Source organism: Giraffa tippelskirchi, chromosome 7 (assembly GCF_054371585.1).
Source record: "Giraffa tippelskirchi isolate mGirTip1 chromosome 7, T2T-mGirTip1v1.2.pri, whole genome shotgun sequence".
NCBI lineage: Eukaryota > Metazoa > Chordata > Mammalia > Artiodactyla > Giraffidae > Giraffa > Giraffa tippelskirchi.
The window spans coordinates 129888780-129910593 of NC_137281.1; positions in this window are offsets into that span (position 1 = coordinate 129888780).

Here is a 21814-nt window from a genome sequence, read left to right on the forward strand (position 1 = left end):
GGTGAAAGGGCATGGGCATGAGATGGGAAGAAAAGCAGAGGTACCAGGGAGATTACCTTGGAACAGCAGGGCACAGGGTATCATGACCACAGTCTCTGAGTATAGACTAAAGCTGGTGGGAGGCAGGTCACCATTTTCAAAGTGCAAGCAAACCCAAAGTGCAAGACTCCTATTGTTCAGCCTAGATTTGTAGGGCAGTGAACCTATAAATCTAGCCTGAACAATAGGAGTCATTCTCCAAACCAAGACAGAATGCTGGTTGCTTCCCTTCCCCCAAGAATCCCATTTTGTGGTGCCAGGAAGTGTTCTAAAGGACCAGCAGCTTAGGGGAGGGAGCTGAGTTGGTCATATGGTTATCCAATGAGTGAGAATCAGGTCTTAATAGAATCTAGGTGTTTTGGGCCCCATTTCATCTGATTATCTTATGATCACATTTCAGATCCTATCCTGTCATGGTCATTACAAAGCTTGCAGGCTTCCCTGGCTGCCCAAACTGTCTTTACCTGGCCACGTCTATAATAATACACACCATCTCCTCTGGATCTTAGAGAGTATCTTGTCCTAGCCCTTTAGTTTCATGTTCAATGAAAGTTTATCTTATAGAACTAATACAAGTGTGTTCTTAAGATGAATTTTCTTGAACAAGTAGTGGTGTTCATAGTGGGGAGGGAGAGCTCTCCCGGGAATCTCACACTTCGGAGAGAATCCCTGTTACAGGTGTCGACCACCTTGTTTTCCAGATGTGGACGTGAGGGTTCAGAGAGGTGAAGTCAGTGATAACATGGCAGAGCCAAGATGGGGTCCCCAACCTCTCCATCCAGTGCTCTTTCCACTCACTCCTTTTTTTTTTTTAAACAGAAGAAAAGGGCTCAGAGATAGACCCAAACATTTAATAGGCAATTAATTTCCAACAAAGATGCAAAGGCAGCTCAGTGAAGAAAGGGTAGTCTTTTTTTTTGTTTTTAATTTACTTTTGGCTGCACTGGGTCATCATTGTGCACAGGCTCTTTCTAGTTACAGCAAGTGGGGACACTCCGGTTGCGGTGTGTGGACTTCTCATTGTGGTGGCTTCTCTTGTTGCAGAGCACAGGCTCTAGGGTGCCTGGGCTTCAGTAGCTGTGGCTCACAGTCTTAGTTGCCTCGTGACATGCACCCACTCCTCTTTGAAGGAGACTCTTCCAGCACCCCAAGCTGTTAGCAACTTTTCAGTACTATTAACAAGGAGATGACTTATTTTTCATGAATCAGTAAAGGTTATCAACATACTTCTCTGGAAGCCCAAAACCATACCTTAAAACAGATTCTTTGGGGTTACAGGAAACACATCCTGTAGCTGATTTTATTTCTACCTTCTGGCCTTTACATCCATCACTTTCTCATCACAAGACTTCAGTTTTCTGAATCAGATTCCCAAGGTCATGGAGTCTCAGCTAGGAAAGCAGAACTGAGCCAGCTGGGGCTCATAAACAGAGCACCTGCAGCCATGTTGAAAGATGCTATGGGAAAAGAAAAGAGCATACGGCAGGTGGAGTTGAGGTCCCCAGGAAAACCCACTCTGCTTTTCTAAGAGTTCTCCTTAGGAGTTCTTCACCTTTCCCAACATTCCTGGGGACTCAAGCCTGCCCAGGGTTGTCATATGCAATATACAATCTGGTGAAAGGATGGTGAGTGAAGAATTAAATATTCTTGATTCCCAGGTCATGGGGGTATCCAGGCGCAGTTTGTAATAGTGAGAGGTTTTCAACAACACTAGAAAAGCGGAGGTTTATGCTTCAGCATGTATTTGTTTTGTTTAACAGACCAAGTGAACAGTCACATTCAGTTCTCACTACTTGCAGAGTCATAATACAACAATAATAAGTTTCATTACATTAACTGTCCTGTATTAAGCATCAGGTGGCTTCCCTGGTAGTTCAGCTGGTAAAGAATCCACCTGTAATGCAGGAGACCCCCTGTTTGATTCCTGGATTGGGAAGATCCCCTGGAGAAGGGATAGGCTACACATTCCAGTATTCATGTGATTCCCTGGTGGCTCAGACAGTAAAGAACCCGCCTGCAATGTGGGAGACTTGGATTAGATCCCTGAGTCGGGAAGATACCCTGGAGGAGGGCATGGCAACTCACTCCAGTATTCTTGCCTGGAGAATCCCCATGGACGGAGGAGCCTGGCAGGCTAAGTCCATGGGTTGCAAAGAGTCAGACACGACTCAGCAGCTCAGCACAGCACAGCACATTAAACATCAAGCATGTGCCAGGCACAAGGCTAGCTGCTTCACATAAATTATCTTATTTCATCAACTCAAGTGGAGGGAGTTATTTTCATCTTCATTTCTAGATGAAGAAATTGAGACTCAGAGAAGTTACCCAAGGTCACACAGCTGGTTGACAAAAGAGTCAAGTTTCCAGTCCAGGTTGATTTGGTTGCAAAGCCGGGTAGTTTATGAGTGTAAATGCAGGCCCGGTGTCAGATCGCAGCCTCTACCTCCCCCACCTTGAAACAAAACTCACGAAGAAAGGCAAGGTCAGCTAAAGTGAGGGCTGGCTTCCCACTGTACATCCCACGTGGATGTGAGCCATGAACACCTGTCTTGTTGGGAGGACAACACATTTGGGGGACAAACTTGTTACTTGAAAACATGACAACTGCAGACTCAAGTGAGGCTAGGAATTGGTTATTCTGCCTTGTTGGTTTATTTATTTTATGTTTAATCCCCGTTTCCCCTAGAAAAATGATCTCCACTTCCTTTGAAGTCCTTTGCCAATAGTTCTGTTGACTGCAGTAATGTATACTGACCACAGCAATTGATAAAGAAATAAAGGCTTCTGTTAGATCTCAGGGTGGAGGGAAGCTGAGGGGTCACTAATCAGTGAGGGAGACCTGGCCAGCTCAGAAGTAATTTTCAGGTGAGTCAAGAGCCCAGAGTGGTGGGTTTTTATTTATTTTTTTTTTCCTTTTCTTTTATTATTTTTAAATCATGTCAGCAGAGCCAGGTTCTTGGTGCGCCCCTCTGAGAAACCTTTTGCTTTTCCAGCTTAGTCGGAATCTGCCCTGTATTGGCCATGCCATTGTTGGAAGAGACCTTGATTTTAATTTTCTTCTCTTCTGTGGGCCCCTCTTCTCTCCCTCCTCTCCAAATGTTTTAGCATCTGTTAATCCCGGTTGGAAACCTCAGCAGATAAAAGTTGTGTTCTGTGTAGATTGCTTCCAGAACAAATACAGGGTGGTAGATAATTCAGCATTCGTTTTCCGGAGGGCTTAGGGTGGGGGCTGCAGAGGACAGCACCTCTTCCTCATAAGGCATCCAGTAAAAGCGAAAGCAAAGTAATTCCCCAGCTCAGATGGAATGCATGTAGATCAGGTTCATTTCCAGGACAGCCACTGCCTGCGTTTTAGGTGGTATTAGAAGCCACCATGACAGCAAAGTAGTTTTATGCATAGCGGCTTAGGGAACACTCTGAGAACCAGTTCAGTGAAGCTATCAGGTTGAAAAATACCAAGTCACAAAGTTTTAATGAAACTAAATGTGGATCAACGTATCATAAAGAGCATCCAGGATGACTTAAAAGACCCATGGGTGGAAATTAGAATGGATCCTCAGGATTTATTTGGCAAAGCCTGTCTATTTTGACCTTTTTTTCCGTTTCATATTAAGGCTACTGAAAGTGTGTTTTGTTTGGCTAAGGCTGGAGGAGTTCAGCAGCTACTGGGGCTGTTATACCGATGCCACCACTGAAGTTTAGCGGCATTAATTGACTGATAAGGGCCCGGGCATCAAATAGCAGAGAGAAAGGCCATTGGAGATTTTCTTGCTTTATTTCTCTCCGCACTTCATTTACATCTTAAGCCATATTGGTGATCCAGATTTGAATAAAGCCACAGCTTACGCAGTGATTAGATCTCAATAGCTTGGATTTTCTATGAAATTGCTGCATTTTTTACTAGATGCATTTAGAAATACTGGTGAAAACTGACACCTTGGGTAACTTTATCATTTAAAATGGAGCTTTGGGTGGATAAAAAAAAAAAAAAGAAAAAAACCAGCTAAAATAGGGGTATTAGTCTCCAGGCCTTTGACTCAAGCAGTGTCAGAGGTTAGAATTAGACAAAAGCCAAGCCCAGCACGACTTGGGCAGGAAAGAATGCAGATAAGTCAACCCACCACCTTCCCCTCAGCCTACTCTCCCCCAAAATGTTAATCGAAGCAGTGATCCCATAACCTGAAGAAAAATAAGAAAGCCAAAAGGAATATATAATGCAACAAGAAGCTTTTTTTATTCTGAGATTTTTTTTTTTAATCAGGAAGCAATATTTTTAACTCTGAGGTTAACCTGCTAATCCTTAAGCTGGTGATATGACAGTGTCAAATGTGATGGGATTTTGTGATTCTCATTATTGTTATGTATTGTTCTTTCCCTGGTATTCCATATTAATATTTATAAATGCCCTTTTTATAGAACCAAGAAGACCAAAACCCATTATTAAATTTTTAAAATGGACAAACCTCGCATCCAATATAGTTGATTACAATTTAGAACAAAAAGGATTTCGGTAGTAATCCACTTCTTGTTTCTCGTTGTTGTTGATTTGTGTAGACAGCAGAGCTCCTGATGTTATTTTTTAAAAAACTACTGTTTGCACAAAGTAACGTCCAAATGACAGAGAATAACAGAATATCGATTCTGTTCCACAAGAAGATGGTGAAAGGTACCATAAGCAGGTAAGAGGGCATAATGGAGAAAAGGTGTGCATTTAAAATGCTAAGTCACCCACCAAGAGCAAGGGCAAAACGAAAGAATCGATTAAAATTTTTAAAAGAGGGGTTGTTCATTCAGTTGTCTTCAAGTGCCTCATTTTGCTTGACAAGTGGTCTCTGAAGAGTTCAGTAGTCATCCACGTATGTGAAAGAGGAACTCTCTGTAATAGAGGTAAATCAATCATGCCATGGCCTAACCACAGAAGACAGTTCAAAATTGACGACTAATCTACCCAGTCCCTTCTCCTTTCAGCACCACAGGATGCAATCAAATATCGTTTAGAGTGAGAAGGAAGAAAATGTCTACCCAGCTCCGGATGGACTATGTTCCCAGCCCTAGGCAGCCAAGAATATTCTTCAGCCCCAGAGAGGAATATTCATAGCAGGAAGATATTTTATGGCCGACTGACCCCACCACTCCCTCTGCCTTTAAAAGGACCTAAATAACTCAGCATAATTAGCAGGAGTGTGTAGAACTAATTGGTTGTGGTTTGGGGGAGAGGTGGGGAATGGCTGGGTGGCCTGGTTTTGTAGAAGAATAATCGTGAATTTGAGCACACTCTGGGAGGTACTGCAGGACAGAGGAGCCTGAGTTGCTGCAGTCCATGGGGTCACAGAGTCAGACATGAGTTAGCAACTGGAAAACAACAATAACAAAATCATCTCTGCTCATGAGGCTGAGAATCCAAAGCAACTATGACAAATTATTAGAAACATCTCAACTCAGCCTGAGAGGAGGAGTTTTCATGGGGTATATTTTTATTCTTGTTTATTAACATCATTTTTTTTCGCATTCCCAAAGCCTGGGCTTCAGAATCAGACCTAGTTGTGAGTCCTGGATCTTCCCCTTAAAGTTGTGTGATTTGGGGCAAGTTACTTTATCAAGCTTCCTTGATTTTAAAATGGGAGAAATGAGGAAGGATAAATTAGGAGTTTCAAATTAGCAGATACAAACTACTATACATGTAAAACAGATAAACAAGGACCTACTATATAGCACAGGGAACTATATTCAGTATCTGGTAATAAACTATAATGAAAATTATATATATATATATGAATCACTGTTGTATACCAGAAACTAACACAGCATTGTAAATTAACTACACTTCAATTTTTTAAAAATGGGGAAATGGACACCTACTTCACACTGTTGTCCTGAGGATTAAACAGAAGATATGTGCTATATGGGGCCTGACACAGGGTAAAGATGCAAGAAATGGCAGCTTTAGTTAATAAAGCTATGATTTTGGAGATTTGAAACTCTATTTCTTGTGGATTTTTTCCTCTCTTTTATCCTCTCCTGGTTTAGGAGTTACGGTCCATGCATATGGATCTCTGCAGGTTTGCACATGCAAAAAATAAACTATGTGGGGTATTATGGGGGCCCAGGTGACTTGAAGAATTCCAGGCTATATTTGGTCTTCTGGGATAAAACACTGGGCATTTATTTTTAAGCACAACTATGGTATTTTCCAACACCAATAAGGAAAGAAGTCATAACTGATGCCTAGTGGTTCTGACAGTTATTCTATTAGAGCACAGAGCTCCAGCCACTGATCTAGTGTGTTAGCTCTCAGCTGAAGCGTATTGTATGTTCAAAGCAGCAAGGGTGTAACTCAATTCCAATGAAACTCAAGTTTGGTGAAGCAATGAGAAGGCTATTCATTATGATCAATCTTTGTAGAAACTGGCCTCACCTTCTGGGGAAACACGTTTTATGTTTCAAGCATGTGCAATGGCCTGGGTTTGCAATGTGGTATTAGTTCAAAAAAATATGCTAAGGATGCAAGTTTCTCATACTGCTCGAAGACTTGTCAGCCTACCTCTTCTTGAAGTCCCTGGGAGAGATTTGCTTTGGGCGCTTTTCTCTTCCTTTCCAGAGGAGACTCCAGGCTTAGGAGACCCCAGGCTCCTGCCTACATTCTTCTCAGGCAGTCAGTGATCTGAGTTGTACTCCTGGGTCTTCCCTCTCCACCATCAAACTGTTCTCCTCCTACTGACTTATCAGAGCTTACTGCCCTCTACACTGTTTTCTCAGGAGGACCCTGAATGAGCAAGCCAGGGTCATACAATAAATGCTTCATCAGAGCTGAATATATGTAATCAGTGACTGACACTAACCTAATGTAACAGGGACTTTTTATATTAATATCTATTTATTTACTTGGCTGTGTCAGGTCTTAGTTGCAGCACTAGGATCTTCGTCACGTCATGAGCATCTTTGGTTGCAATACACAGAGTCTCAAGTTGTGTCGTGCAGGCTTAGTTGCTCCATGGCACATGGGATCCTAGTTCCCCAACCAGGGATGGAACCCATGTCTCCTTCACTGCAAGGTGGATCCTTAACCACTGGACCACCAGGGAAGTCCCAGTATGACTTATGTCCCCTCAGATAATATTTTCTTTTCACCAGATAGTTTTTGTGCCTGTTCTCATGTGGACTCAGGCCACCTTTTAGCTCCAGCTGTCACTGTGGCACACCCACTGTAGACTGTCCCTTCCCTCAGCTATGCTTCCTTACTCCTACTTTCTGCCAGGGCTCCTCTCCCTCCCTGCCTGTGGGAGCCAGCATGGCCATGCTAGCATCTCCACGCACAGACCTGGAGGTGTGAGGGCGTCAGCACTCCTTGGAGCAAGCCTTGACCAAGGGAGATGAGAGCCAGTGGGTAAAACTCCCCACTAGGGCTAGGCAAGGAGTTCTTATACTTGACACCAAAACCATGGTCCATGAAAGGAAAAATTAATAAGTTGGACTTCATCAAGATATATTTGCTCTGTAAAATACCCTCTTAAGATTAAAAAAAACAAGCTACAGAGTACAAGAAAACATTGCAGATCATATATCCAATAAAGGACTAGTATCTGGAATATACAAAATTCAAAAACTCAAACCTCAACAAGAAAAAAAACATTGAACAGAAAACGAACAATTCAATAGAAAATTGGCAAAAGACATGAAAAGATACTTCAACATAAATAATACACAAATAATAAATGAGCACTTGAAAAGCTGTTCCACATCATTGGGGAAATGCAAAATAAAACTACAATGAAATATTAGTACACACCTATCAGAAAGACTAAAATAAAAAATAGTGACACCACCAAATGCTGGTAAGGATGTGGAAAAACTGGATTGTTCATGCATTGATGGTGGGAATATAAAACAACTGGGCAATGGCTTAAGAAACTAAACATGTAACTATCATACAGCCCAATAATTGCAACCCTGGGTATTTTTCCCAGAAAAATGAAGACACACAAACCTATACACAAATATTCATAATAACTTTCTTCATAATAGCCCCAAGCTGGAAACAACCCAGATTGTCCTTCAAGAAGTGAATGGCTAAACAAATTTGGTGCATCATACCAAGGAATAGAACTTAATAATAAAAAGGAATGACCTTCTGATGCATGAGACAACCTGGATGAATCTCTAGACAATTATACTGAGTGGGGGAGAAAAACACAAAAGATTACATGCTGTATAATTCCGCTTATGTAATCATCTTGAAATAGCATATTTATAGAAATGGAGAACAGATTAGTGATTGTCAAGGGTTAAGGAGGTATGGTGAAAAGAGTGAAGTGGGTGTGAATAAAAGGACAACATGAGGGATCCTGGGGTGATGGAAATACTATATATCTCAACTGTATCCATATCAATATCCTGGTTCTGACATTGTCTGTCTAACAATGTCTTTCATTCTTCCATTGGAAGAAACTGTCTTTTTATTTCCTACAATTGCATGGGCATCTACAACTATCCCAAACTAAAAAGTTTAAAATAAGTAAATTAAAGACTTCCTTGGTAGTCTGGTGGCAAAGACTCTGTGCTCCCAATGCAGAGCGCCAGGGTTCACTGTCTGGTTGGGGAACTGGATCCCACATGCCACACCTAAGAGTTTGGAAGCTTTAACTAGATCCTGTGTGCTGCAACTAAGACCCAGCACAATCAAATAAATAAATATTTAAAAATGAATAGTTAAATGAGTGAATATCCATGGCAGATACCTGGGAAACCTAGGGATACAGTTTAGCTATTATTGATTGCACTTTCCTGCTATTACTTAATACAGCTGCTGTTTTGTACCCCTGTCCCTTCTGAAATACTATGAGGCAATGTGGCACAGCAGTAAGGCAGGGAGTCAAACTCAAGTTCTAATCAGAACTCTGACATTTATGACTCAGCTGTGTGACATTGTTCAGTCACTCTGTCTGGTTCTTTGTGACCCCGTGGACTGCAGAATGCCAGGTTTCCCTGTCCTTCACCATCTCCAGGAGTTTGCTCAAATGCATGTCCATTGAGTCGGTGATGCCATCCAACCATCTCATCCTCTGTCGTCCCCTTCTCCTCATGCTTTCAATCTTTCCCAGCATCAAGGTCTTTTCCAGTGAGTCAGCTATTCGTATCAGGTGGCCAAAGTATTGGAGTTTCAGCATCAGTCCTTCCAATGAATATTCAGGGTTCATTCCTTTAGGATTGATTGGTTTGATCTCCTTGCTGTCCAAGAGACTCTCAAGAGTCTTCTCCAGAACCACAGTTCAAAGACATCAGTTCTTCAGCACTCAGCCTTTTTTATTGTCCAGCTATCACATCTGTATATGACTACTGGAAAAACCATAGCTTTGACTAGATGGACCTTTGTCAGCAAGGGCTTCCCTTGTGGCTCAGCTGGTAAAGAATTGAATCTGCCTGCAGTGCAGGAGACCTGGGTTTGATCCCTGGGTTGGGAAGATCCCCTGGAAAAGAGAAAGGCTACCCACTCCAGTATTTTGGCCTGGAGAATTCCATGGGCTTTTATAGAGTTCATGGGGTTGCAAAGAGTCGGACACAACTGAGCGACTTTCTCTTAACTTCATCTTCACTTCAGCAAAGTAATGTCTCTGCTTTTTAATACGCTGTCTAGGTTTGTCATTGCTTTTCTTTCAAGGAGCAAACGTCTTTTAATTTCATGGTTGCAGTCACCATCTACAGTGATTTTGGAGCCCAAGAAAATGACGTCTGTCACTGTTTGCATTGTTTCCCCATTTATTTGCCATGAAGTGATGGGACTGGGTGTCACGAACTTCATTTTTTGAATGTTGAGTTTTAAGTCAGCTTTTTCACTCTCCTCTTTCACTTTTATCAAGAGGCTCTTTAGTTCCTCTTCGTTTTCTGTCATAAGAATGGTGTCATTTGCATATCTGAGGTTATTGATATTTCTCTCTTCAATTTTGATTCCAACTTGTGCTTCATCTAGCCTGGCATTTTGCTTGAAGCAATGTATAAGTAAGTTAAATGAGCCGGGTGAAAATATACACCCTTGACATACTCCTTTTCCAATTTGGAACCAATCCATTGTTCCATGTCTGGTTCTAACTGTTGCTTCTTGACCTGCATACAGGTTTCACAGGAAGCAGGTAAGGTGGTCTGGTATTCCCATCTCTTGAAGAATTTTCCACAGTTTGTTGTAATCTACACAAAGGCTTTGGCATAGTCAATAAAGCAGAAGTAGATGTTTTTCTGGAATTCCCTTGCTTTTTCTATGATCCAACGGATGTGACATTGTGCAAGATAAAATTTTTCTTGAGCCTTATTTTCTTCATCAGTAAACCGAGGATAATAATTCCCCTCCATTCTCAACACGGGACTTTCGGGTTTGTTTGCTTTTGTAAGAATCAAATATATGAGGTACAGAGGAGTTAAAAAAAAAAGCTTTGAAAACTGTTAAGTGCTATAGAAATGCTACACATTCAGCATACATTTATTAAATACCTCTTACTCATCTACTACTGCTATTACTAATAAATATGACCATTTACTCGCTTGAAACCCTTGTTGGAATTTGGCATGCAAATTTCCGAAGTGTTGCTCATTTGCATTGGAAAAAGGGAAAGAGGTGGGAGGCCTTTTGAAGCCTTTTGAAAACTGAGCTCAGAGGGGATGAATTCTTATCACTGGGCCCAAGGTGTAATTGATTCTCTACACAATGGCTCACAGGTGCTACATTTACCACCCTGAGTAGTAGGAGGATGGAAATACATCCCAAGGTGCAGCTTTTACTTAGAATATCTCCACAGTCAGCCTCTTCACTCCAAGGCAGGCGGGACTGGGCTACCCCACCTTTCTACCCATTGTCTAAATGTGCTGACAGAGGCACCTGCCCCTGCCTTCTCATCCCCCTTGGAGTATTGGGCTTTGGTTTTCTTATTTTCAGTGGTCAAATGCCAAAAGCACCTCTTTTCAGACCTGGATCACAAGGTTAGGGAAGAACACAGGGCAAGCCCACCATGAAATACGTATTAATATTATAACAGCCCTTTCAGAACTCACTGTTGCTATGTCAACAAAGCAGCTGGGGAAATTGGGTCTTTGGGAAAGTGGGAAGTGAGGTTGGCTTCGGCAACATGGCAAATGTTTCCTTCTCTCAGTTTTCTTTCTCACAATTGTTCTGTGACAGCAGCCAGCCTTTATCCACCTACTCTTTCTCCTTCTTATTTATAGGAAAATTGAGTAGTAAAACAATGGCCATTAAGGTTTGGAATTAAGGTATGTCTGTGTCGTGAAGGAAGCAATAGAAACCCCCCCCCTCACCCATTTATATTGGTTTCTCTGTCCCAATCTGAACTCCAAGGGACTGAAAATGGATTCTGCATTCAGCTCTGCAACTTTAAATGAATTACTGACTTTATCTCAATTTCATTTACTAATTCCTTAATTGTGAAATTAAGGTATACTCGCAGGATCAGCTACATAATTTAGGGGCCCAATACAAAGTGAAAATGCAGGGCCCCTTATCAAAAAATCAGGAATTTCAAGATGGCAACAGCAGAGCATACAACCAAGATCAGTGCCTACCGAAGTTTGGGGACCTGTACAAATGCCCAGGTCTCACATTCATGAAGCCAGCCCTGTATACTAGTTATGAGTCTAGACTTACAAATGAGAGGAACCAAGTCATACTCATTCTGAAGATGAAGATAATTCAGTGGATGGTTACTGTGGTACTGTGGAATCAAGGGAGAGCTGAACAACGGAGAGGCCTAAGGAACACCTCTAGGGCTCTGTTCTCTTATCTTTTCTCTCTTCAGAGTAACAGCTCTGTCCTACCCTGATGATAAAGCAGAACCCAGACAGCTCTTGAATTTTCCTTCTCACAGTTTCAGCCACCAGGATGTGCTCTTGGTCTAAATGTGGAATCTCAGGGCCACTCTGATTCACCTTAGATCAGATGCCCATTCTAGATCTATCAACCTTGGATGGAAGTCTGAGGAAAATTTCAGAATACTGATGGGGCCCCAGTGGATAATCCCAGAGCTTTCCCACAAGTTATCAGAACAGAGATAACAGATTTTATTTCAACACTACTTGGGGTCTATTGGAGAAGGAAATGGCAACCCACTCCAGTGTTCTTACCTGGAGAATCCCAGGGACGGTAGAGCCTGGTGGGCTGCCGTCTATGGGGTCGCACAGAGTCAGATACGACTAAAGTGACTTAGCAGCAGCATTGGGGGTCTATTGGTAACAACTGCCTAGGGAGAGGCGTAGATTCCTGGGCCATATTTGGACTGTCACGAGGGCAGGCCATCACACTTGTCTGCCAAGAAAAGTGATGAGCCAGGTGCCAGCATTTGCCATCCTTGGACTAGATTCTGTGAGTTCCAGGTTTTCTTGCAGCCCTGATATCCTGTAAGTGTTTCTTCTCTGTGCTCATACTCATTCCCCAATTCAACTTTTAGGAAGGCTTCACATGTAGGGATAATTTATTTCATTCAATAGAGGTTGGTGAAATGTGATTAAATCTTTTAAAAATAAGTGGATGTATTTGAAATACATGAGAGAAATGCTCAGGCTTAAGCAATTCTGAAGCAAATCCTTTGGTAAAGCAGACTCTTATTTAAATTGAATAGTCACTTAGCTCCTCAGCAAATCTGAATTTTTATATGGAGTGCTATGGTTAAGACAGAGAGACTGAGGGTCCGATTTGGAAAGACAACCACTGAGAAAAAAGGTGATGGGTCTGCAGCTTGTAGCAAAATGTACCAACAGGCTTCAATCTATCCCACTCCCACCTAAGTAAGCAACAAGGGAGATTTTTCCTTCATCTGTACATTCTTGGGTGGTTTGCCTCCTTCAAGGATGCCTGAGGTTTTTTTCTAGCGTAAGTCCATTTGAAGAGCATTTTTTCTTTCAAGGAGTGGGGTGGGCCAAATATCAGTGACCGTACTTTAGACATGTGCTGTCCAATAAGGTAGCCACTAGCACTTGAGAGTTGAACTGGACTGAATGGGGTTGAACTGAACTTGGCTGTATGTGTAAAATACACACTAGGTTTTGAGGATTCCATATGAAAAAAGAAAGTAAAATATCTCAATAATTTTATTGATTAATTATAGGCAAACCTTGGAAATATTGTGCATTTGGTTTCAGACCATGCAATAAAGCAAATATTGCTATAACACAAGTCATACAAATTTTTTGGTTTCCCAGTGTATATAAAAATTATATTTACACTATAGTGTAAACTATAATGAAGTATAACTGCATTATAGCTTTAAAAACAATGTACATAACTTAATTAAAAATAGGTTACTGCTAAAAAATGCTAACCATTATCTGAGACTTCAGTGAGCCTTAGTAGTAACATTAGATATCACCGATCATAGATTACTATAAAAAGTATAATGAAAAAGTTTGAAATATTGTGAGAATTACCAAAATGTGATGCAGAAACACAAAGTGAGCCACTGGTGTTGGAAAAATAGCATCAACAATCTTTCTCAATGCCAAGTTACCACCAATCTTCAATTTGTTTAAAAAATATATATATCTGCAAAGCACAATAAAGTAAGTTGTGCCTGCATATGTTGAAATAATTTCTTCATATATTGGTTCAAGTAAAATATATTGCTGTTGTTGTTCAGTCACCCAGTCACGTCCGACTCTTTGCAACACCATGTACTGCAGCACACAGGCTTCCCTGTCCCTCACCATCTCCTGGAGTTTGCCAAGTTATGTTCATTGCATCAGTGATGCCATCCAGCCATCTCATCCTCTGAGGCCATCTTCTCCTTCTGCCCTCAATCTTTCCCAGCATCAGGGACTTTTCCAATGAGTCATCTGTTCGCATCAGAAGATCAAAATACTAGAGCTTCAGATGCAGCATCAGTTCTTCCAGTAAATATTCAAGGTTGATCTCCCTTAAGATTGACTGTTTTGATCTTGCTGTCCAAGGGGCTCTCAGGAGTCTTCTCGAGCACCACAGTTCAAAGGCATCACTGCCTTGTCATGGCGAAGGGGCTTGTGTTACTCAATGAAGCTATGAGCCATGCCATGCAGGGCCACCCAAGACGGACAGGTCATAGCAGAGAGTTCTGACAAAACGTGATCCACTGGAGGAGGGAATGGCAAACCACCCTAGTATACTTGTATAAAAGGCCAAAATATATTAATTTCACTTATATCTTTTTTACTTTTTAATGTAGCTATTAGAAAATTTAAAGTAATTCTTCTGTCTTGCATTCTACTTCTATTGGACAGAGCTGCCCTGGACTCCGTTGTCCAGTGGTATCCTGGGTCTGACCATGATGTCTCAATGATTAAAGCTTTTCCAAAGCAGAAAAAGAGATGAGGTCAAATTTGAGAAGAGGTCAAATTAAGGGAGAGTAGATAAAGGGCAAAGGTAAAATAAGGGCAGAAATGAAGTTTTTCCCCCACCCCTACTTTAGGGCTATGCTTACAACAGGGTCTGAAAGAAACTTGTAGCATTGTAAAGGTGAAAGCTGCAGGTTGACCTCTGTGTTATATCACCCATACCCTGTTAGGTATTAATCTACCCTGTTGTGGAGAATTAGAGTCTGCAGAAAATACTTAAGACTCCTCCCATGAGGAGCTGGGTCTGTGTCTGTCTCTCTCTCTCTCACACACACACACACACACACACACACCAGGCTCTGTGACTGCTCCACCAGCTCTGGGTCCAACTTCTAGGAGGATTGAAATTCTCTGCTGCCTTCCTCAAGAGTCTTGAACACTGTGGGAAAAGTTCTACTCCCTCTCTGGGGAGTGATGACTACATGGAGGAGAGGAAACCAGTTGAACCTACCCTTCCTTCCCACTGTGTACACTGAGGAGCTAGGACATGCAAGGGAAGCCATCTTGGATCCTCCTGACCAGACTGGCCACTGGCTGATACCACCAAGCACCTCCGTTGATATCACATGGAACCAAAGACTCACCCAGCAGAACCCTTCCCAAATTCCTGACTCATGGATTTATAATAAAAATCAAATTGGTTGAAGCTACTAAGATTTGAGTAGTTTATGATGCAGCAGTAGTCAATTGAAAAACCTATAAATCACCCACTGTTGGCTTGTGTGTTTGCAGGCAGATACTACTACTCCAGTCAAATATTCATGTAATCACTCACCTTTCCTTTGGGAACACATAGGTCTTGAAAGAAAGCAGTAGAGAGTCAGGAATATTAAGGCCACTTTACAGTCTTAAATTCAAGGCTAAGGAGTTAGATTTTCTTACAGAGGCAGTAGAGAGCTACTAGATATTTTGAATGGGGAGTAATTTAATCAGGAGTGTGCTTTATAAACATCACTTAACATCTTTGTGAAAAATGGATTGGAGAAAGAAGAGGTTAGAAGTGAGAAGGCCAATTAGATCATCCAAACTTCAACATCTCTGATGGAAGTAAATTGCCAGAATCCAGGGTAGCAACAGTGGAAAATTTCCTTTGTTTCTGATCTGGGAAGACATTGAACCTGGGAGTTACTTGAGAATGTCTAGAGCTGTTTCTGATTATCTCAATGACAGAAGGGCATTTAGTTGGCAGGGGTCAAGAATGTTAAATAATCTGCAATGCATAAGATAGTTCCACAAAATGAAGACTTATTCTACCCGCTATGCCTTGTTGAATCATATTAGTAGATAGAAGACTCTACACGAAGTCAATAGAACTCAGCAAGGGATTGAATGAGGATGGAGCAAAGGGGGAGACAGGAGTCAGTGACCACGCTGAGGTTTCTAGATAGGATTACAGGTATCATAAACAGGCATTTCCCTAGTGGCTCAGATGGTAAGGGGTCTGCATGTAATGCAGAGATCCAGGTTTGATCCCTGCGTCGGGAAGATCCCCTGGAGAAAGGAATGGCTACCTACCCCAGTACCCTTGCCTGGAGAATTCCACTCTTGACTGGAGAATTCCAGTCATTCCTAAAGGAAATCAGTCCTGAATATTCATTGGAAGGACTGATGCTGAAGCTGAAACTCCAATGCTTTAGCTACCTGATGCAAAGAGCTGATTCACTGGAAAACACCCTGATGCTGGGAAAGACTGAAGGCAGAAGGAGAAGGGAATGACAGAGGATGAGATGGTTGGATGGCATCATAGACTTGATGGACCTGAGTTTGAACAAACTCTAGGAGTTGGTGCTGGCATGCTACAGTCCATGAGGTCACAAAGTCAGACACGACTGAGTGACTGAACTGAACTGAAGCTGAGAAAGGTGATTGGAGGCAGGGAGGATGCTGGGCCAAGGAGCGGCAACCATGGTCTGCAACAGGCTCTGCTCCTTCCCCACCGTGTAGGCCCAGCCGAGCAATTGACCTTCTGTAAAACAGCAGTGTTTGAACAACTGGATGTGCCATGAGGAAACCATGCCAACTCTAAAGGACCACCACTCCAGGGAAGGATTTCATCACGAGGGTCCTCCTGCAGGTGGGGGAAGGGTTCTCACAAAATCACAAGGAGCTCTCTAAAATGACAAGCCAGTACCCCACAACAGAGGAAAAGGGGTTTTTCATGGATATTCAGGTTCAGATGATGGACAACATAAGCTTTGCTCTCTCTCTCCCTTGATTCTGTTCTAACCTAAGGCCTGTCTTCTGCTCATCTTGCGCCTGCTTTTTCTCAAGGACTGGCAAGAAGCAGCTCTCCCTGCCCCACTAGGTGCCCACATCAGACCTGAGCCTGCCCATTGTATCAGTACCCTCCTTTCCCTCTCCCTCCAGGCAGGTGCAACAAGACTTGTTTTCTGTGTGAGAAATAAAGCAGAATATGGCAATGATCATCCATTGTCATTTCTGCGATGCATTACAGAGCAAGGAAGTTTGGGGAACCACAGCAGCTAAGTGACACCTTTGCTCCCCAGGGTGGTATTTGAAAGTGACATCATCCCCCAATACCCAATTAAAATTCACACCCTTTAACCTCCACAGTCATCTGAGATCCCTATCATCAAGTCTGATTCCGGTAAGATGCCTTGATATTTTAAATTATTTGTCAGCCTGGCACAGCAAATAAACATTTGTGAAATTCATTTCAAAAGATGTTAACACTGGTGAAACCCACGTGCCCCCAGAGGGATTATACAAATTTCCATGTCAAATATTTGAGGCAAAGTACTTGTAGAGACACAGTGTTTTTTTGTGTTTTGATGCCTTTCATTTCCATAAACTAGATTACTTTCTGAAATTACTTTCACACAGAGAACAGTTTCTATTGAATTCCAGTCAGTGAACTCCTCTGAGTGTGAGGTGAATAAAATATCTCAGGGCTGTGAGGCCTGCTTGATGCATATGTACCTGTGTTGTGTAAGGAGGGCAAACTGAGTTGAGATGTTATCTTTAGAGAGCTCATGTACCCAGATCTGCTGTCTTACAGTAATTGCTAAACAACCAATTCATTTAGAGCCTAACAAGGAAGCTCTGGGGCTTTTTCTTCCCTCCCCATCTCTCCTACCTGGCTAACAATGACTCCAGCTCTGTTGTTAACTGGAGATTTTGCTGGCAGGCAGCTGCTTGCTACAGCGAGGTTCTCCCACAGTCAAGTTTTATCTGCTTCTTGCAAACACTGATTCTGCCAAAAAAATTCACACAAAAAAATTTGATCCTAGCAAACATTGTCCTATTGTCCTAGTTCTGTCAAGCCCATAAAATTAAAACAGACTTAGTTTTCTTAAAGGGAAGAAAAAAGAGAAAAAGTGGTTGAAGACCCAAGTAGAAGAAAGCTGCCGGGTTCGAAGTTGCCTAAAACAAACAGGCGTTTCCTATAGGTGTGGGCTCCCATGTGGTGACAGAGTGGTGACTCCTATCTGGGTGGGGACAAAGGGGACAATCTCTCCTTAGATAAAGCCACTAGAAGGTCTTATCTTTGAGGGCTAGGAGGGAAGAGTTCCCGGATCTGGGGTAGACATTTCCTAGCAAATCTAACCTTGACCAACTTGAAAATGACCAACTGATTAGCATGTGAGGATAACTGGAACCCAGGTGTGGCCCTGAAAACATCAGCAGTCCTGGTGCTCCCACAGGGAGGAAGGGAGAACAAAAGGGCAGTTGCCTCGAGCAGGCAGGACTTGTTTCTGGTTTTGTTTTTTTCCAGAAAGCAGCAGTGAAGAGAGCAGTTTCCAGCTGGACTCCTCAGGGTGAGGTGAAAACCACTGGAGGGTGTAATGCAAGGAGCCAGCTGATCTGATTTGCTTTTTTAACAAGATCACTCAGGCTGCTGAGTTGAGCAGATCTACAGAAGGAAAGGTAGAAGGTTGTTGGAATGACCAAAGCGAGACATGATGTTGACTTAGACCGAAGTGGTAGCGGAGGCAATGATGAGAAAAGATTCTAGATTTATTTGAAGGCGAACCAACCCTTTCAGGGTGTTAGAATAAAGGAAGATGAAAGGATGACCCCAAATTTGTTGTCCTGAGCAACTGGGAAAATGAAGTTGCCATTCATTAATACTTAGTGCTGTGTTTAGTCACTCAGTTGTGTCCGATTCTTTGCGACCCCGTGGACTAAAGCCTCCCAGGCCTCTCTGTCCATGGGATTCTCCAGGCAAGAATATTGGAATGGGTTGCCAAGCCCTTCTCCAGGGGATCTTCCCAACCCAGGGATCAAACCCAGGTCTCTCCCATTACAGGTGGATTCTTTACATCTGACCTACCAGATAGAGAAGGCTGCAAATGGAAACTAGGATTTGGACATACAATCTTGATCTTGAGATGTTATTAGACTTCCCAGTGAAAAAGTCAGATAGAGAAGGTAGTCTACATGGAATATAAATTTGAGTCATCTATTTGTCTATTTATAGATGCATTTGAAACCCTTGAAGGTGGATGAGATCACCAAAGAGGTGCAAATAAAGATAAGAAAAAGTCCTGGGACACTTCAACCTTAGGCAAATTTGTAGCCTATCAAAATGTAATTCAAATGCATAATCACCTGACTTTGTCACTTAATGGACCCTGGAGGACTGAACCAAAGGAGGCATATTATAAAGAAGACAAGGCAAGGTCACAAGGAAATGGTGACATCTAAGGGGCTGGGAGGGACAGTGGTGATACCTACCATCTTCAGAGTAGAATCGCCCAGGAAGTAGAGGATGTGGCAAAGGTCACAGGGCAAGTGAGGAAGACTGGGTGTGCTGGGAAGTCATTAAAGAGCTGAAGGAGAACATAAAGAGACAAGTGAGCTGATGCTCAAAAACAATCTCTCTTCAGAAGTTAAGCTTGGTTTCCTTGTCTCTCCTCCATCCTCTATTTCACTGCCCTCACTCTGAGCCCTCCGGGCAGTGCAGGTGCCCGTTTGTGTGCCCACAGGCAGCCCCACGCATTCTCTTCCCATCCAGGAAAGAGACAGGCAACATGGTGCCCTCTGCTGGAGACATGCCTGAGGCTAAATGGGAAGATGCTCAAGAGCTTCCCTCACCCTTCAGTTCTCTATCTGCTTCCACTGCTTCATGCTTCTTCACCTCCTCCCCACTGCCCCTATCTCTTCACATGTCTCTTTACTGTCTTCTCAACCACCAGGTTAGAGACTCCATGAGGAAGAGACTTTGTTTTTGTCACCACTGTATCCTTAGTGCCAGGAACTGTCTAGCACATAGTAGGTGCTCAATAAAGTTCTGTATAATGGACTTCTCTAGGGGTCCAGTGGTTAAGAATCCACCTTGAAATGTGGGGGACATGGGTTTGATCCCTAGTCCCGGGAGATTCCATATGCCTTGGGGCAACTAAGCTCATGCACCACAACTGCTGAAGACCACACACCTAGGGCCTGTGTTCCACAACAAGAGGGTGGCCTCTGCTCGCTGCAACTAGAAAAGTTCTCTCACAGCAGCAAAGACTTAGGGCAACCACAAAATAATTAATTAATTAATTTAAGAAGATAAAGTTCTGCATTGATTAAATGGATGATATGCTGAAATGCAATGAGGGTTACCAATGCTAATACCTGCCAAATACTTGATTTCATACAAGTTTCATCATCCCTCCTAACCTCAGTGTTTTGGAACTGTAAAATGGAAATATTACCTATCTGTGTTGTGAGAATTAAAATTAAATGGGATTATTTTTGTAAAGCACCTGGTCTACACTAGGTATACACAAAATGTGTTCTCTGTACATGCCCTCACTTTGGATCTAAGAGAGTAAAGGCAGAGAGTTCTAACTCTGAACTCAGTGATGAGAACCAGCGTCTGGCACATGGGTTCTCTCTAGCATCATAGAGTCCTAGGAAGGAAGACATTTTAAGTGTCAGAGAATGAATTCTCATGGTAAAAACTGCAATATTCTAGAAAGGCTTTAATAATGTAAAACAACATGATTAACAAAGTTTCCCAGAAAGGAACCATATAATATTTTCTAAATGAAAACTTGGCACAGATTGGACATTCGGTAATATTTGATGAATGAATAAATGGAAAGTGAGATCAGTTAAAACTTCACCTAAAAGTGAAGACTTTACTAAATCTCCCCCTAGATTATAAACAAATTTAATTTTAATGAAAGTAACCTACACTACATCTTCAAGAGCTCTCATTTTGTCAGTGGGCTTTCCTTTGATCAAACGGTAAAGTGCAAAATTTACATTTCTGCACAGAAAAAAATTACATTTGATTCTAAATTTCTTTAATTTTCCCAGCAAAAATGCTAATGTCTTAGTAATTATGCATGAGATTTAAGCACTTCAAACATCCCTCATCCTCTGTCGTTCTTTTGTACATTCTGTATTGTTCAGAAGGTGTTTCTCTCTACTTGCAATATTCTCACTAGGGTCCACAGGAATTCTGGGCACAGAAAAAAATAAAAGGAAATGATGCTTTTCAGTACCTGCCCACTACCACTCACACTCCCTGCAGCCAGGTCAGCTCTGAAACGATCTGCTCATCTCAGTTCCTGCCTCTGTCCTGCCCTGTCCCCAGCACCCCACCAGCATCTGCATCCATCTCCACCTCTAACCTCTCTTGATTCTTCCTCACCTCCATCTCTCACTTTCCTCATTGCACACCATCCTTAGTCTCAGGTTTGGAACCAGGGATACTCACAAGGATTTTTTCTTGGGAGATGAAGTATCCGAGTTGTCTTAGGAGGAAAATATTTTTGAGAGTCAGTGTCTTAATCAGGATTCTTGCAAAAACAGGCAAATGTGAAGAGGAGCAAGAGGTCCCCCAACCCCATCCTGAAGTTTTTAGTTCTGGCCTGTGCTCCCACCACCCACAGACAGAAACCCAGCCAGCAGTGGGGCTCTAGCTCTCAAGAACACCCTGGTTAATGAAGTTGCTATCAATGGGCTGCTTGCCACTTCCAGTATTCGAGCAAACCCCTCTCTCTTCTCCAGGGCCTCCCAGGCAGGGGTGATATGGAGAGAACAGTGGGCTGGCATATGTCTCCACTCACCTTGGGGAGCAAGTCCCCTCCCCCTCCACCAATGTGGGGTTAAATGCACTCCCCTCAGGAACATAATGACTGTCCCTCTCCAGGTAGGACATGGCTATCCTTTCCACAAGGCATCACATCTGGAAGCTTTGATTCTGTTTTGCAGGTAATTAATTTGCTGTGAAAACAAGCCCTTAGAGAAAGCAAACTTGTCTCAGGGATGCAAATAACCATGGATGTTCTATGTTTTAGAAAGACTGCTGAACACCGCTGGTTTCCTGAATGGCTTTATTACATGTGTGAACCATCAGAAATTTAGCCTCACTCCCAATCAACGTGAGAGATTTGTAATCACAAACTTTGTGACAGAAAGACAAATGAGGAAATCTCAGGACCAAATTAGGCATAAT